The sequence below is a fragment of the Crocodylus siamensis genome, chromosome 1 (assembly GCF_052110815.1).
Source record: "Crocodylus siamensis isolate JL-2025a chromosome 1, ASM5211081v1, whole genome shotgun sequence".
In the NCBI taxonomy this organism is placed as follows: Eukaryota; Metazoa; Chordata; order Crocodylia; family Crocodylidae; genus Crocodylus; species Crocodylus siamensis.
Genome location: NC_143395.1, coordinates 85,332,614 through 85,351,637, shown reverse-complemented (window position 1 = coordinate 85,351,637; position 19,024 = coordinate 85,332,614). Strand labels below are relative to the sequence as shown.

Below are 19,024 nucleotides of genomic sequence, written 5' to 3'. Positions count from 1 at the left end.
TCCTGTTAAAAATATATAAAGCCTGCTTTCTTAGGAAGAAATGGAATTACAGCAATGCGTAGAAAAAACACTGATAAACAATAAAAGCCTGGAGAAAAGACATAACAGTGATAAAGCTAGTTAAAACTGACCAACATACAGCTTAAAATAATAAAGAGATAAGAACCAAGTAGCTACTAGGATCATAAGGAACATAAAAGGAAGTAAAAGATATTCTCCAACTTTTATTTTTTAAGTAGGCAAATTGAATGTTAGTGAAAGATGCCAACTGACAGCCACTGTAACCAAAACCTAGTGTAAGTTTAGAACAGTTGCAAGTCTTTGCAGACATCAACATGCCTTAAAGTAGACATGATGGAAAGTTTTTCAGGAGTAGAAATGTGGGCATTGGAGAAAGTATGACATGGATAGGAAGCAGGACTGGAAGGCTGATCCTGGTTTTACTCTCAGGTATGACCTGCTTTGTGACTTTGGGCAAGTCTGTTTCCTCTCCTCCTCCTCCTCCTGTCCATTTGACCAAAATACTTCACATTGCAGGGACATCTTACTTTATGTTTGTGCAATGGAAATGGAGATGTCTAAGCACTATTTAATACATATAACATTTTGTTGTTTCTAAGAAGTTTCCATCTGACTTCTTTATAGCTATTGCCACAAATCTTTTGGTGTCAATATGGGGCATTGAGTTTTAGTACGTACTTTGCCTGTCCACATGTACAGTGCCTTCCTAAACAGGACCTCAGTGTGTTTAAAGGTAGTCCTTCAGGGCAACAAATGGACAGGAACATTTTTTTTAATCTTGACATTTTGTGAGATAAGAAAACTGTATCTTACTCAGATATATTCAGTAGCATCATTATAATATCAAAATATAATACATCATATTGATGAAGATCCTAATATGCCATCTAAAAGACTCACACCACATTATTAGCACAGAGTGGTAAATTTATACTGGGATTTATATGACTCTCAAAGTAGCTGAATATCTCAGTTGAAAAAGGCAGCCAAGGCAGTTACGACAGGATTTTTATTATGGCAACATCCATATGAAATTACAAGTATTTTCCCTGTTTAAAAGCTAGGAACATAAGGAACAGGATAGGTAATATATATATACATATATAGCTATGGATGTACATGAAGTATGTGGCTGACCTGGTGTGACAGGGCCTACCGCAGAGGCTAGTTGCGGCACCCCCTGAAATTAATCTTACACCTACTTACTCTTACCCAGTCTCACCAGATCACCTCCTGATACTGCCTGCTATGCTTTGCTGGAATATTAATCTAAAATCAGGGAGGCTGCCCTCAGACTAAAGCCTCATTCCATCCTGCTCATTATGGGATGGCTTCACTCTAGCCTGATCTCTACTTCTTTACGCTGAGCTGGATGTCTGTCCCTCAAATTAGTTTCAGCCAATACCCTGTGTCTCTCCCTCTCCCTGTTCTGGGCCCCCAGGACCTATCTCAGTGTTCCAGGTCCCCAAATCCTCCCTCAATGCTCTGGGTCGCTCAGTCTTACTTTGTGACATCTTGCTCTATACTACCAAAATATGAGATGTCTTCCCAGCATCTCTGTAGCCAATTTATGTTTAATCATTTTTCCTTTGAGATGACATTCACGTGATGTACTACGAACGTACTATGTTCTGGAGCTTTGGGATTCTAGATAGGGTAGATGGAATCAGTTGTTAGCTGATTTCACAGGAGCAAGACTACAATAAACTGTAACATTCTGCAGGGTATTGAAGAATACCCCAGTATACCCCAGTATACCTGGGAGGAGGCGGCTGTGTGGAGCCGGGCCGGGTCAAGCCCCTGCCCAGGCCCCTACTTGGCCCAGCCCCCCAGGGAGAGAGAAGAGAAGGAGTGGGGTACTCACCAGTCCCCCTCCTGTAGGGCAGGGCCCCCCAAATCCCAGGCAGGGTCCCCCCTGGCCTGAGAAACCAGCTTTCCCTGATGGCAGGCCCACTGCGCATGTGCGCAGTTTAAAAGGGCCCGCCAAACAGGGAAAAAAAGCTCAGTTAGGCTCCGGAGCGGTGAGAGACACGCGGGTGAAGCCCGCTGTGCCCCTGCTCCCCCAAAGCCCCCCAGATACCCCCTCAGCAGCCGCAGAGCTCCCTGCCGACCCCTAGCACAGCCGGAGGTAAGCGGGCTCATGGTGGGAAAGGGTTAACTCCTCGCTCCCTGGGAGGAGGCAGCTGCGTGGAGCCGGGCCGGGTCAAGCCCCCGCCCAGGCCCCTACTTGACCCAGCCCCCCAGGGAACCACGCGACCGGAGCCGCACAAACAGGCTGCATAAACAGGCGCTCGAGTTAGCACAGGAGAGGGCATGGGAGGGCATGGGACCCTGCCTGCGAACCCCCCAGAGTAGTCAGTCCCAGCCGTAGCCAGCCTATCAGAGGCATGACACGGATGGGCAGGCGCCGCACCCTGAGGGTCCCCTTGGGCTCTGGGGCCCCCCCATCGCACCTCTTGCAGCCCCAGCAGAGCCTGCTCAGTTGCCAGCTCCCACAGGCAACCCAGGCTCAACCACAGCTACTGGCCCCGCTCTCCCTAAGACAAAACAAAAAGGTGTTTGTTGTGGGAGACTCCATCCTGTGGGGCACTGAGGGAGCAATATGCTGCCCTGACCCCTTAGCCCGGGAAGTCTGCTGCTTCCCGGGGGCCTGCATCTGAGACATTGCGGAGAGGATCCCAGAGCTCCTCCGGCTCACAGACCACTACCCCATGCTCCTTATTCACGTGGGCACCAATGACACGGCTCGGAGCACCCCCAGCCAGGTCATGAGGCGCTACAGGGATTTGGGAGTGGGGCTTAGGGGTCTGGGAGCTCAGGTGGTGTTTTTGATGATCCTCCCAGTCTTGGGCTATGGGCTGAGGAGGGAGAGGAGGATCCACACGGTGAACCAAAGACTGCGGAGCTGGTGTCATCGGGAAGTCTTTGGCTTCCATGACCACAGCCCGCTCTTTGGCGAGAGAGGCAACAAGCTGCTGGGAAGAGATGGCCTCCACCTCTGCCCCCTGGGGAGGAGGCTCTTCTCAGCCAGGCTGGCTGACCTGCTCCACCGGGCTTTAAACTAAGGGGTGGGGGGGCCACTGCTGGCCCGCTGAGCAACCCTTGCAAAGCCAGCAGACCAAGGCACTTAAGGGAGCCCATCCCTGCCCCAGCCCTGGCACAATCTGTGGGCAAGGCAAAGGGACACTTGCCTGCCTGTACACTAATGCCAGGAGCCTGGGCAACAAGCAGGAGGAGCTCATCCTCCTGCTCAGTGCAAAGAATTATGACGTCATTGGGATAACGGAGACCTGGTGGGACTCCACCCATGACTGGACCACGGGTATAGAGGGCTATACCCTGTACAGGAGGGATCGTGTTGACAAAAGGGGCGGGGGTGTAGCTCTCTATGTGAAGGAAAGCTACATGTCCCTGCAAGCTGATGTTGGCAACCAGCATGGACAGCTAGAGACCCTCTGGGTAAAAATTCATGGGGAACACGGCACAGGGGACACAACGGTGGGAGTCTACTACGGACCCCCCACTCAAAGTCCTGAGCTTGACCAGGAGTTCGCCCGGGAACTGACTGAGGCCGCTTGCTCCAGGACCTTGGTTGTCATGGGTGACTTCAATTACCCGGACATCTCGTGGGAAGATCACTCAGCAAAATCCGAGCGGTCGCAAAGCTTTCTCTCGTGCGTGGATGACCGCTACCTGACTCAAGAAGTCTATGGGTCAATGAGAGGCAAAGCGCTGCTTGACTTGGTACTGGCTATGGGGGATGACCTAATCGGCGACCTAGTGATCGATGGGAAACTGGGTGACAGTGACCACGAGCTGATCACCTTCAACATCCGCCGTAAAGCTGGCAAGTCAGTCAGCAACACAGAAGTCCTTGACTTCAGAAAAGCCGACTTTGACAAGCTCAAGAGGCTTGTCAGTCAGGCCCTTAGGGACCATGACCCCAGGGAGATGGGAGTTCAAGAAGAGTGGTTGCTTCTCAAGGAAGTGATCCTCAATGCACAAGCTAAATCTATTCCAACACGAAGGAAAGGCAGCAAGAAGGCACAGCAGCCCTCCTGGCTCTCCAGGGACCTAGCGGACCTCCTGTGGCTAAAAAGGAAAGCCTACGAAGGATAGAGGATGGGATTCACCTCCAAGGAGGATTATTCTGCGCTGGTCCGGTCCTGCAGGGAGCAAACCAGGAAAGGCAAGGCTGCAACTGAACTCCAACTAGCTTCAAGCATCAAGGACAACAAAAAGTCCTTTTTCAGATATGTGGGGAGCCAGAGGAAAAGCAAGGGCAACGTTGGACCCCTGCTAAACCAGATGGGGCAACTGACAACTGACGCCCAGGAAAAAGCCAACCTATTAAATAGGTACTTTGCGTCAGTCTTTCATCAGTCCCATGGGACGCCCATGCATTCTATGGGACAGGGAGATCCAGGAGATGGGGATCCCCTACCCTCCATAAATGCTGACCTCATGAAGGAACATCTTGAGAAGCTGGATACCTTCAAGTCAGCCCGCCCTGATAATCTGCACCCCAGGGTACTCAAGGAGCTGGCGAGCGTCATAGCCCAGCCCCTGGCATGGATCTTTGAAAACTCCTGGCGGTCTGGTGTAGTGCCCAAAGACTGGAAGAAGGCCAATGTGGTGCCGATCTTCAAGAAAGGGAGGAGAGTGGATCCGGCTAACTACAGGCCCATTAGCCTGACTTCTATCCTCGGGAAGATCTTAGAAAAGTTTATTAAGGAGGCCATCCCTGAGGGACTGGCCCAGGCTAACATCCTAAGGGACAGCCAGCACGGGTTTGTTGCGGGTAGGTCTTGTTTGACCAATCTCATTTCCTTCTATGACCAGGTGACCTATCACCTGGACCAGGGAGAAGAGATTGATGTCATATATCTTGACTTCAAAAAAGCTTTTGATCTGGTATCCCATGATCACCTCTTGGCCAAACCGGCCAGTTGTGGTCTTGGCTCCACCACGATCCGCTGGCTGGGAAATTGGCTCCGTGGTCGGACCCAGAGGGTTGTAATTGATGGCAGTCACTCATCGTGGTGCCCTGTGACCAGTGGGGTCCCTCAAGGTTCTGTCCTTGGACCCATACTGTTCAACATCTTCATTAATGATGTGGACATTGGAGTCAGGAGTGGACTGGCCAAGTTCGCCGATGACACCAAACTTTGGGGCAAAGCATCCACGCCAGAAGATAGGCGGGTGATCCAGGGTGACCTGGACAAGCTCAGGAAATGGGCAGACGAGAACCTCATGGTGTTTAACACCGAAAAATGCAAGGTTCTCCACCTTGGGAGGAAAAACCTGCAGCACCCTTATAGGCTCAGCAGTGCTACGTTGGATAGCACTACAGAAGAAAGAGATTTGGGGTCATCACTGACCACAAGATGAACATGAGCCTGCAATGCGATGCTGCGGCTAATAAAGTAACCAAAACGCTGGCTTGCATCCATAGATGCTTCTTGAGCAAATCCCAGGACATCATTCTCCCCTTGTACTCGGCCTTGGTGAGGCCGCAGCTGGAGTACTGCGTCCAGTTTTGGGCTCCACAATTCAAAAAGGATGTGGAGAAGCTTGAGAGAGTCCAGAGGAGAGCTACGCGCATGATCAGAGGTCAGGAAAACAGATCTTACGATGATAGGCTGAGAGACATGGGACTCTTTAGCCTGGAAAAGCGTAGGCTCAGGGGTGATCTGATGGCCACCTATAAGTTTATCAGGGGTGACCACCAGGATCTGGGGGAACGTTTGTTCACCAGAGCGCCCCAAGGGATGACGAGGTCAAACGGTCACAAACTCCTGCAAGACCGTTTCAGGCTGGACATAAGGAAGAATTTCTTTACTGTCCGAGCCCCCAAGGTCTGGAACAGTCTGCCAGCGGAGGTGGTTCAAGCACCTACATTGAACACTTTCAAGAGTAAATTGGATGCTTATCTTGCTGGGATCCTATAACCCAGCTGACTTCCTGCCCTTTGGGCAGGGGGCTGGACTCGATGATCTCCTGAGGTCCCTTCCAGGCCTGATGTCTATGAAATCTATGAAAAAAACCTGTAAACTGAACAGGAACAGATCTCAGATTAGTTTACATAAAACATATATTCAATGCCAAGAGACTTTGGTCAGTCTCAAGAAAGGTGAAGGCAACTGTATAAATAGAAAGACTTCCAAACAAGAAGGCTGTACAGAGATAAGCGGGTAAGTAAACATATCACAGCAAATTCATACTGAATTTATTACATGTATTCCATTTGGCATGCAAGATGAGATGGTTATTTCTAAGGGATACCAAATGGATGAACTGCTATTTTCACACATACCAATCCATAATAATAATACTTTTCACTATTATAAATTACTTTTTGTCCTTCCTATATTACTGTCATTCCCATTTTATAGATGGAGAAATCAATGCATGGAGATGAAAAATTACCCAACCAGTGTCACTCAGAAAAGTAAGTGTTAATACTAAGTATAAGAAGTCTGAAATTTTGACACCTGATCCTGCCCTACAGCCTCCTGCTCAGACTCTCTAACACCTTTTTCTATAGTGTCAGCATCAAAGAATACTTTGTTAATAAAAGAGCTGAGAACTAGGAAGCTTTTGCAAAGTCCCTTAGCATCTCACCACTTATTACCTTCCTGTAAAATAGTCAACTTTCAGTCTGTTGGGGACAAGTCCAGAAGAGAGTACAGCGGGAAAGTCCAGAAGAGAGTACAGGACCCCTTTATGTGCAATTTCTCTTCTTTAAATGAGAACTCTTCATAGATGGTAGGGCATACTTTCCAGTTAACAGTTTAGAATGGATTTCCTTATAGGACAACAAAATGAAAACCAGACATTCAGATATCAGCAAAATGAGCCTCTTCTACTTAGTAGAAAATAAAACACTTCCTATCTTCATCATAATCCATTCCAGTCCCTTGTATCTAATTAAATTTATAAATCCCTTTGTCATTCAACCATAAACTGGAACTCAATAAAAGAAGACCAGTCACAGAATTTGGCAAAGCCACCCCATTCTATTATTTGAAACTTGGGGGCCTTTAAGTAACGGATAATGTTCTGATGAGAAAAGGCCTTTTATCTCGTCTTTTTCCAACTAATTAGTCTCTCACAGTTGAAGTAGGACTTATTGTTGTTATTATTACTGACAGTGATACTACCAGCATCATAATATGCTCCTATGTGCCCAAGTTACATATCAGATACTCTTGCATTAGGCACTGTGCAAACAGCGAACCAAAAGCTAGTCTTTGTCCTAAAGAGCTTAGAGCAGGGTGGCCCAACTTGCAGCCTGTAGGTCACACGTGTGGTCCTTGGGCCCTCCTCCCCCTATCATTCTGGGTGCTTGTGAAGCTGCAGTCTCTAGACTTCTCTTTCTGCCCTCCTTCCCTCAGCTCTCGCTTCCTTCTCCCACCCCAGGTGGGTGTCGCAGTGCAGTCTGGGACTCTGCAGTGCAGTCTAGCAAGAGAGCCAAGGTAGACCATGGTGCACTGCACATGGTACAGTGATGAAGGGGGGGGGAAAGAGGGGTTCCCTGCATGTGCAGTGCAGCAGGGGGCAAGGGGATACAGCTCAGAGGCCCAAGGCTTGTACTAGTCCAGCTCCCAGGGCATGTGGCCCTTGCTGGTGTGGCCTCCACGGTGCATGGCCCCAGGCCACTTAGAAGTTGGACATCCTTGATTTGGAGTATAAGAAAAGAAAGAAATAATGAGATGATTTTGGACTCAGCAGAAAACCAGCATGTCTGTTTCCCAGTTTTCTAGAGATAACATAAGAGGGGATTTTAAGGATGGATCAGGGAGATGAGGCACCCCTGCTTATGGAGCAACCTACAGGCTGCCAGTTAGACTACCCTGCTCTAAGCACTTTAGAACAGGGACCAGCCTTTGGTTCCCTATTTGCACAGTGCCTCATCCAAACATGAAGGCAGCAAGCACAGACTTGGTTGAATATTCCACATATGGGTAATAGAAACTGCCATCATGAAGCTGCTCAAAAATGGGCACTGAAATCTTGACATCTCTCTCTCAAGCTGTCTTAATTGGGAAAGCTCCCATGAAAACCTCAGTCACAGAATTTAAAGATGCCTTCTCTCAACAGCAGTAGTGCTGTTACCTGCTCTCCCAGCTACATGAATGCCCCCTCTTGGATTCCTGCTCGTAAATGTTACCTCTGGACTTCAGAAAGCAAAATCAAGCTCTCTGAAGAGAGACTTTCCTCCATCCACACAAGGCTCTAGAGACCTCCTCAAAATACTGTGAAATGCTCTGAAAGTAGTCAGAGATTACTTCACTTCCCTCCAGGAATTAAATCAGATTTAATTATTTTGTCTTCCATTAGTTTTACCTAGAGATTTCAAAGCAAAGGGTGTTTATACACATGTGGGAGGTGGTGGGGGGGCACCCTTTAATTAGAGTGACTCTGAAAGCTGCTTTAATTAAAGTGCCCGGAGCATCAGATGTATCAGCATCTCTGTGCTGAAAAATGGTAGTGGGGTTGCTTTAACTAAAGCTCATTGAATTAGCTCTAGTTAAAGCATTCCCACCACCATTTTTCAGCATGGGAATGCTGATACACATCAATAGACTTGATTAATCGAGTCTGCTCCAATGTGTTGTAATTACAGTATATTGGAGCAGCCTTAATGTATATGTATATAGGTACCCTAAGTATCTAGAGAGCTGAGCAGCTAAGCAATGTTTTACTTGTCTATTCATATTCTCTATCCCTGTGTGAAATACATCTTCTTCTAAACAACTTCCTCCCATAGTAACTTGCTTATTAGTTGGTGATTCTTTGAAAAAAAACCTGACTAGCACTAGCACAAACACCATATAAATAAGTAAGCATGGTCTACCAGTTAATTTTGGTCCAAAGAAGTCTATTATTCAAAAAGAGGACCAGAAAGCACATCCATTCTTTTGCTTCCATTGAAACTTGGATAAAAGCTGAAGGGAAGTGGGACATGAGACAACTTTGTGTCCAGCTTTGCTTTCAGATACATGGGGTAGAACCTTGGTTGGTATAAACAATCATTGTTCATTGGCTTTCAAAACAATTAATGCTTAACACACTTACCTCAAAGCTTAGATTCTGATCTGTGAACCATTACAAGAGATTCAGTCCTCTGAGATAAGGGAAAGCTGAAGATAAAGCTTGTGACAAAGCATTCATCCAGAAAAGATAAGAAGAATCCAAAACCTGACAATGTTTAGGAAATGCTGACAAATCTTCTTTGAGAAAAGCTTTTTACTTTATGTGATACTGACAGTTTTAATCTCCTCCTGTTATTTCAAACACCCTCTCAATCCTCTCTCAACAAAAGCCAAACCAAACCAACCAACCAAAACAACCCCAGAACAACACAAAAACCCCCCAAACTCCACCAATCCCAAGCAATTTTTCTGAACCATAAAAGAAAGATTCATTTGACTCTGTGTACAAATCTCTGTGAAAAAAAACGTGTTTTATAGTCATGCTTAGTGTTGGCTGCATTTAAATTAACTTTATAGTGGGTCTCCATTATTGAACACATGCTGCTTTTGGCAGCAATTTAATGCTAGTCAATGTAGTTAACGAGATTTCTTTGTATGCAAATGTAAGACAAGGGGCTTTCCCCCATGTTTATTTGGGGGGGGAACCTCACCTTATGTTCAAGTAAATATGGTAATATGATCACATATAATTAAATATCTGTTGCCAAAAAAAAAAAAATGTTTTAACCTCTCTTTTCATTTTATGTGTTTATTATTTATAAAAACTTAGTAATTTGAAATGGTTTGGGGTCCTTAATGGAAATGATCCATGTTCTAGTTTGAATATGCTTAAATGCATGGAAGCACTGAAGTCACTGAAGTTTTACCTATATATAAACTGTAAATTTGGCCAAATGGAGTAGAGAAACCATGTCTTCCTTCAGTGAATGATATGCAAAAGATGTGAGAGGACTAAAAGTATGCCATGAAGTAAAAGTATAACTAAAAGTGAGTACAAGCATTCAAAAGATTGGAGAGAATTCTGGCAGTTTCATTCTCCGAGTAGACAAAACTTACTGGGGAGCACTGTACAAATGCTACAGGATCTGGCGAGTGCTCTACAGATAGCCTGTGTTGCATTGCCACTCAGCCAGACGGCCCACACATCTCATCATACTTCACAGCAATGGTAGGCAACCCCTGGCATGCACGCCAGAGCATGGCACATGAAGGCATTTGACTTGGCATGTGTGCCTCGGGGTGGACAGTGAGGGAGCTGTGAGGGGTCCAATCCTTGTGGCCGTGCAGCTCTGACCCCTTCCCCGTTGTCCATCCTGAGACGCAGGTGCACCAGCTGCAAGCAATGAACTGAACAAGGGCTCCATATACCCTGGTGCAGCTGCTTGTAGCCTCCCTGCTGCAAGCAGCCTGGGCTCTGTGGCAGGCAGCAGGGGCCTTCCCAGAGCCCAGTCAAGCTGTTGCAGACAGTTGACATGCTGCAAATGGCTGCACCAGGGTCCATGGAGCCCCAGTCTGGCTCATTGCTGGCAGCAGGTACAGGTGCGCCTTGGGGTGGGTGGCGAGGAAGGGAACAGGGCTGAACGGTCACAGCAAAGATCAGGCCCTTTACAGCTTCCTCGCCATCCACCCCTGGCACACCAATATCTTACAAGTTAAGGTTGTGGAGTTTTTTGGCACTTTGCCCAAAAACTTTGCTAACCTGCTTTACAGGCTCCCTGGCTACCGGAAACACAAGTCTGCACGGACTGGCTAAGTGACTACCCACAACACTCCCTCCTTCCTTCCTTCATAGATTCCAGGGTTAGAGAGGACCTCAGTGGGCCATCTAGTCTGACCCCCTGCTCCTGGCAGGCAAGAAAAGGGTCACCAAACCTGGGATCATGTGATCCCAGCCAGGTGCTTGTCCAGTCTCCTCTTGAAGACCCCCAAGGATAGGGCGAGAACCACCTCCCTTGGAAGCCCGTTCCAGATCCTGGAAACCCTGACCATGAAGAGCTTTTTTCTAGTATCCAGTCTAAATCTACTCTCCAGTAGCTTATGGAGATTGTTCTTTGTTGTTCCAGGGGGTGCCCTGGTAAACAGATCATCGCCTACTTTGTGTTGCTCTCCCCTTATGAATTTGTATGCTGCCACAAGGTCCTCTCTCAGCCTTCTCTTGGAGAGGCTGAAGAGGTTAAGGTCCCTGCCCATCTGAAGTCTGAGATGGGACGGACTTGCCACCCCTACCCCTGAATGAGATGCCTGGGCTCAGAGAAAGGGGGTTCAGATATATCCCTCTCCTATTGGCTCCTTCTAGGCACCTGCCTACCGAGCACCTTGGCACACTGGCTCATCTTTAGAGGCAGCCAGCTTTCCCCATGATTGTATAGAGATCTTAAGCACCCGATTCCTTTTTATGAAAAGCAAAATCTCTTTTAATTGTCTTAGTAGAAGTCATATTGGCCATGTAAAGTTACACAAGGGTGCAAGAGTATTAGGTTTTTTAAATCCTGAGATGGTGTCCACAAGGGGTCTACTGTGTGGAGTATTTCATGGATTATGTGAATTCTATTACATGATGATTCCATGATAGCTCTTCCAGTGTAGTCAAATTCTTTATTTTAACTGAATTTAGCTGAAAGTGTTGGAAAAATATTCACAGAATTAATTGATTGGTCTGGAAAGGTTGTTTTTCAGGATGCTTGGATTTTTTTTTCAAAGTTGGATATATTTTTTAGATAGACTTGCTGAAGTCACTGTTTGATATTATTTTGTTAGCTCTACAATTCTTGCCTTGCCTTCTATTCTGAATTTGTACAGTGGTAATCACTTAAAAATCTGACAAGTGCTGATGAATTGAAGACATGTTAACATGACGGTCTAAGTACAAAATGGTACATACCATGGGACTGTTGTAGTGCTTTCTATGCATAAATGCTGTCTAGAGAAGAAACCACAGAAGCAGCTGACCTTGTGCCAAGGAGCTCGCACACTACAGATAAACTGACAAGTAGACAAACAAATGCGAAACAAAAGCTGTTAAACGTCTTCTTTTACCTTCAAATGATCATTTCCTTCTCATAAAAGATGCTGTCTCAGTGCAGGGTCCACTGAGACAAAGGCCTGAATGCGCCAAAACTTCTCTCCATCCCAAATTTTGGATACCCTAGTGTGACAGGAGTATCACTATCACAGCCTTTCCGGGAGTGGCTCCACCCTCCTGTAATGGGCCAACCGCCTGCTTACTTGCCTGCCACACCTTGATCTTACTTGATTAGTAGGTTGTTGTAATCAGCAGGAGGCTGCCCATTTTTCACGCCCTGGTGACAGGGGGAGCTGCAGGTAGCACAGCCCAAGCCTTGCAGATGGTGTTGATGTAGTTTGACCTGGGCCATGTTATATCTTGCCCCTCCTCTTTACTCCTGGGGCTCCTCGCTGCCCCCCTCTCGCTCTGGGGCTGGGGCCAATGCACCCCGCAAATGCTGCACCCTCTCTGGCACCAGGAACCCCCACACTACTGGGGAGTCCCTATGAGGCCTCCTCCAACCCCTAATGGCCTCACCCGGTCCTCTGGTCAAAACGGTGAACAAAAAAGACACAAAGCCCCTGGGCTACAACATAAAAACTAGACCGTCCGGTCAAACCAGATTCACTCCCTACTAGAGAGTGAGGGAGAGTGGGAGGGAGGGCTTCCCAACCCCAGCAGTGACCGGGGGTTGTTCACACCACCAGAGTTCTTTCCTCTGTCTGTCCTAGCTGAGTTCCTACTCCCAAGGCCGCTGGAGAGGAACTGCTCTCCTGGCCTCCTACCTGGGCTTAAGAAGGGCTAAGCCCTGCCCCTTCCTGTCAGCTGGTTTTACTGGTTGCCCCTGGCAACCAGCACCTGCACAGCCCTGGAGACTGGCAGCTGAGCCTCCCACTTCCTGCCACCAGGGATCTCTCCCGAGCTGTCTCCACTTTCAGGCGCAGGGTACCTGAGTGCACTGCGACACCTACCTTGACAAGACTTGCTGTCCCTGAAAAAAATTTTATTCAGTAAAGACAAAACTTGACCCACTGCATTTCTCAGACCATGCTAGCGCTGGTGGAACCTGATTCACCTCAGCAGGCACAAGGCCATGACAGGATTTGCACAAAAACCAGCAGGAACATCTATACCAGCCAACTTTCTCAATGGGTTCTACCCAGGGAAATAGATTTAGTCTCCGTGTGATTACATAACAGCATGTCTACTGAGTGCTCTGGTTTCACAGATGTCTTGGCTATCTCTACCCATTGCATGAGCACCATTAGCCAGCTGCCCTACTGTGCCTGGCTTCGTGTAGACTTCCTGTCTCTAAGACCAACAACTCAGACTGTAGTCTGTCCTTTTATCTGTAGAATGGAATTATTTACACACTCAGTTTGCTTACTTCACATAGAAAGATGCCCTATAAAAATTTTTTTTAAAAAGTGCTCATTACTAGCTGAATGGCACATAAGCTGGTGAGTACAGGGTTGGCCTCAGTAAAAGATCTGTAGTTTTTCAAGTGGACACAAAAGTTTATAGTGGCTTCAATTCAACCTGATCAGATATATACTGTGTAGTTAGTATATTTTCTGTATTTGTTTATGACCAACTAGGCAGAATACATTTTAGAGCACCTTTGCCATATAAATATAATATGTAGCATGGCATATACTATCTTCCCGTTTTCCTCTTTAGTTTTTAGTAAGCACAAGTCAATCAGAATAACTTACTGTAATTCATTAATGATGACACCTTGTGGTTTTTACAGGCAATCTCCAAATTATTTTTCTGATACAACACTGAAATTATCATTTGACTTAAGAGGCCACTGCATTGTTATAAAAACTGCATGTTGTAAAATTCTTGCTTATATATGTAATTGACAGTGTATTGATCCCAATGATTTAAAAATCTGTTTAATATATCTCCAATTTGAGCTGTATCAAAAGGGAGCTGAGAAGAAAACTTTAACTCAGTTTCAATACTCATTTATATTTTTCTTCAAAGCTCTATTTGCTTTCCAAACTGGAACATCTGCTCATTCTTACTATTTCAAATAATTAGCTCTGTAACAATGTTTTAGATGTAGATATGTATCCACTTAAATATGTTAAAAAATATTATTTTAAAGGGATCCAAAACAAACTGTAATAGTATACTGCCTGCTCCTTTACACTATGTCTTTACATACTTTGTGAACTTTCCAGTGATACTGTGTCCAATAAGAGCAGCAGCAGGTAGGAAACTAGGCCTCCCATGTTTGGATTTTTTTAGTATATACAGTTATTTGAGACCCAGCTGTGGCTCCTAGGTTTCTTTGTATTCTTTGCTGGTGTTTAAAGAGTACAACTTATAACAAACCACTAATGTTTGCAAAATGGGATCTATTTCAGAGCATGGAATACTATCTTAGAACAAACTGAACAGAAATTGTTACACATTTTCTAATCCCAGGGCTGGTTTAATGCAATGGAGTTATATCTTTACACTTTGCTGAAGCCTGATGGAGCAAATTTCCTCTCCTTGACAGTAATATAGTCATTAGATGTAGCTATATACCTTGACTGGATACCACTCTCAAGGCTTGTATTCACCTTCTAGTAATACTATTAGTCACTTCAGTTTCTGGAGAAATATCTAATAGCAGGATTAGGAGAGCAGAGGGAGTCCATTTGGAAGGTAGCACTGATTAGTGCCAGAAGAATACAGTAAATAAAGTATACTATTTTCAGCTAATATTCTCTAGGCCAGGGGTCAGCAACCCCTGGCACACATGCCAGCATGGCACACGAGGCCATTTTGCTTGGCACACCACCGCCAGCCCAGGCTCTAAGTAGCTGCTGCCAGCCATGGAGCCCAGGGTGCTCCCAGCAGGCAGCTGGGAGGCTGCAAGTCCTTCTGCAAACAGACTGGGCTCCGTGGGCCAGCTGTAGTCAGGAGGCTGCAAACAGCTGCTCCAGGCTCCAGCATGTTGGCACTCCAGCACCTTCCAAGGTAGACGTAGTTTTTTTGGCACTCCAGCCAAAAAACATTGGCTTCCCCTGCTCTAGGTAGAGATTGAGTCAATATTTTGGGACACATTTTAATTTATAAAATGGTGATTGCCTTTTTGGTAGCACTCATTCAATTAGAGAATCCTCCTTATCCTATCATTAGCCCAATTTCAATCCATTTTCAAAGAGGGAAATTAGTAACTCAGTAATGAAGGACTGAATTCTGCTCAAGATTTCAAAATAAAAATTATGTATGGAATGACAAAGCCCTAGCAGCCCAAATCTGTTATTTTAATAAATTAATTAGCCCTAAAATAGGGGTTTGTAATTAAAAATTAAAATAATAATTTTACGAACACCGTTCCATTGAGACTTTAAAGTATTTAGGTTGTTCTCTAAAATTGAAAATAAAGTTAATACTTGTGCCTTATTCATTTTGCAGTTTTCCCGATTGCCACCTCTGTGGAAGTGCAATGATAGTGAATTACAAGGCTAAACAATACCTATTTTATGCAGGCGTCTAAACAAGACGTTTACTGCACAGTAGACTAATTAGATAGTAAATGTCTTGGCATCTACATGTGTGCCCCTATTAGGCTGGAGTAAACCAATTCACTCTGCAGTAGGATTGTACTTGTATGTACAAGTACTATCCTGCTGTAGAGTAAAAAAACCCCAAACAAACAGATGCTACCCTGGCTGGCTGGGGCATGAGGGGGCTTTAGTGCAGGGGCTGCCAGCTGCTTAGCCCAGGGATGGGCAATTTTGGGCGGAGGGCTGCTTACTGAGTTTTGGCAAGCCATCAAGGGCCGCATGACAGGCAGCCGGGGCAGATAAATATTAATTTTCTGTTCTAAATTTGTTAGGGGCCCCGCAGACCAGATAGAATGGCCTGGTGGGCTGCATTCAGCCTGTGGCCCACATTTTGCCCACCCCTTTGGCTAGCCCCATGCTGAAGCACCCTCATACCCCAGCCAAGCCTGCCACCGTACATTGAGCCAGGTGGGGAGCAACCTTGGGCTGGCAGGCTGATCCTTTGGACCCCCTGCCAGCTGGGGCTGCTCTAACCCGACTTACGTTAAAATGGTATGCCTGGGAGCAATAAACTAACCTATTCCTGTAGTAGGTTATATTTAGGTCTATATTGAGCAGATTCTTTTTGGTATTGGGTGGTGGAACCGGAGCGTGCTCCATCCACTCCATGCATTGACCTGGTATTGCAATGCTTCCAGGACCGGTGCAAAAAAACCCAGAAAAACTCCCAGTGTAATAAACGCCAGAGTTTGCTTTGCATTAATTGCACATGTAGATGTGCCCTGTATCTCTGATTTAGTTGATAAGGTGCAAATCTACTTTGCCTTATGGCTAAATATGCTAAAGTAAATACAATTTAAGTATGCTTAACACCACAGCTGAGTCAGAACATATAGTACACAGCAATTGCCAAAATGAACTTGGAAACACCTGAGACTACTGTATTTCTATGGACACTGGGGAAAAAAGTGAAAACTAAATTAACCAAAGAAAGAGGTGGGGAAAGATGATAACTAGTATTAGATTATAAATTAGTGAAAACAGAATTATCATAATCACCATCACTATTATTATAGCCAAAGTCACTAGGGGGAGAACCACTATGTGCATCAGATTGCCAAACTGAAAATTTTATTTAGTACTTGGCAGTAAAATAATTTCTAATTGAGCAAACAAGCTAGATAGTTTAGTTAATCTCTATATACTCTAAATCTGATTTTGCAAAGATAGGTAGTGGCATCTGTTCTTACCATGTCATAATATATGAACAAGGGGACACATAGCAGAATCCAATTTCACTTTGTGTTCAAATGGCACTTAGCCATGTAACTGCTATTTTTGGCACTTACACATAGTTTTCCATCTTATTACACATACAGCATGGACATGCAAGTGTTTACATGGCTACTAAGTATGTGTAGTAGGCCTAGCACTAGTGGGACAACTACTGGGCAGTTCTGTACATGTGTACCTGGAGGACTGCAAGTCCCCAAAATGTAGCCAAGCAAAAAACCAAGATGGGCAGAAGAGGACTTTCTTGTATTTTAGGCTAGGAGCCTGGTGGTTGGGGCACTTGTGCAGGAAAGAGAAAACTCGGGTTCTAGACCCGCTCTTACACCCATGTGGGGTGTTAACATTCATTTCTCTGACCTCCCAGTGCAGTGCTTCATTGCCAGGCTACAGATTAGGCATTATCCAGATGGTCACTTGGAGCTGCCCCCATTAGGCAGTCTCAACAAAAAGATATGTGGGACCAGGAAGAAGACAGCAAGTTCAAGGTATGTGGCTCAATGGGATGGTTGCTGGCTTAAAAGATGGGGCCTAAGGGAGCTGTGCTCAGATACGGGGTTTCAACCTCTTTCCCGGCTCAACACTGTCTGGTTCCTTGTCTCAAGTATCTTTCTCAGCCTTTCCTCTTACATTTTCCTTCCTACTTTTTTGTAAAAAGCCTTTTATAGTAAGTTGCCAAAAAAAAAAAAAAAGATTGCCTAAAAATTGAATCCACTAAAATTTCTCAGGATATTTTCATAGCTCTTCACTTTTGTTTCCTACATGAAATTTATTTCCTGCGCAGAGCATGAGGTTTTGAATGGGGAAATACAGGAGATGTGTTATCTACCTCCTCATCTTTGAGTAGAGATATTCTGCAGCCTTTGCCTGCCAAACCCCTACATTCTTCTCTGTACTAGTCTATGTGGTGCTGTCCTTGTAGTATTCAGTTTGTGAGACTTTTGTTTGTTTTTTTAAATTTGTACCCAGGGTCAAATTAGCCAAAACTAATTCCAAATGCAATAGTGCAGAACCTTAAGTGGCCCTACTACTGGCAAACATCCTCCACCCACACCTGGAGTTTCAGATATTTCCAAATCCTTTGGCAGGCAGCCTACTTGCAGGCCCAGAGGCTTGGGGTTCATATGCCCCAGAGTTTTGCTTGCCCTTAGCCATAAGGCCCTTGGAGCAAGCTGGAATGGAGACTTCCATTTCCATAAAGTTGGCTTAAAGCTGTTACACCTTAGCGGGTACTGAACCATGCCAGAAGAAGAGCAGTTCTTCTGGGGTACGCTTCTGAAAAACTGCCTTCATGGACACAGATACACAGTATTTCCCCTGCCAAGTTAAGAAACCACTACGCTTGTCCTGAGCCGAAAAGTAGTTTGTGAGACTTCCTCTTGTATTAGTTCAAAACCACTCACGCACAGTTGCTGAAATCCTAGCAATTCTATTGTCCTGAGGGCACTAGCTAATCCCAAACTTGGAGTGAAGTTCAGTCCTTTTAATTGAAATCAAATCCCAATAGGTGTACTTTGCTTCCAACTAGACTTTAATACTAATGTAGTTACTAGATTTGTCCATTTAGCAGAGGGCACTAAAACCAGCTTATGAAATCAAATTTGTACAAGATACAAAAATTACACTTTTCAGATACCATTTTCCTCAGCAACATGGCCAGAGATATAAATACTAGGGGTGTGAGAAATGGGCCGTATTCAGTTAGGATTCAGCCTGAATCGGGGGGGCAGTGACTCGATTAGTGGATTTGGATCACTGTCCCTGATTCAATTCAGCCAAATCCAAATCTGAAGATTTGATGCCAATTTGGAGAATCAGTGATTTGGCCATAGACACAGCTTTAAACATTTTTTCTACATGCCTCAAGGTACCAAGCATGGCTCATGAAGGCTGTGATGGAGGGGTGGATGCTGCAGGAGTGTGGGGAGGACAGGGGGCCCTGCGTGCTTGGCAGCGAACCCAGAAGTGGACCAGAAATACTTCCAGTCCACTTCTGAGTCCACTGGGGAGCATGCGGGGGCCCCCCTGCCTCAGCAATAGGCCATGGGGGGACCCCAGGTTCCCCCCAGACCCAAGAGGCACCAATTGATGAGCCGGGGCACACGGGGGGCACTCCCCCTGCAGTCCCTGGTGGACCTGGAAGTGGACCGGAAGTGCTTCTGGTCCACTTTTGGGTCTGTTGCTGAGTGCACTAGGGA

At 45.7% G+C, this 19,024-nt stretch overlaps 1 pseudogene; it reads left to right on the top strand.

Moving 5' to 3' along the window:
* Positions 1–16,108: 16,108 nt before the first annotated feature.
* Positions 16,109–16,250, top strand: LOC149872980 (U2 spliceosomal RNA; annotated as a pseudogene).
* The last annotated feature ends 2,774 nt before the right edge of the window (positions 16,251–19,024 follow it).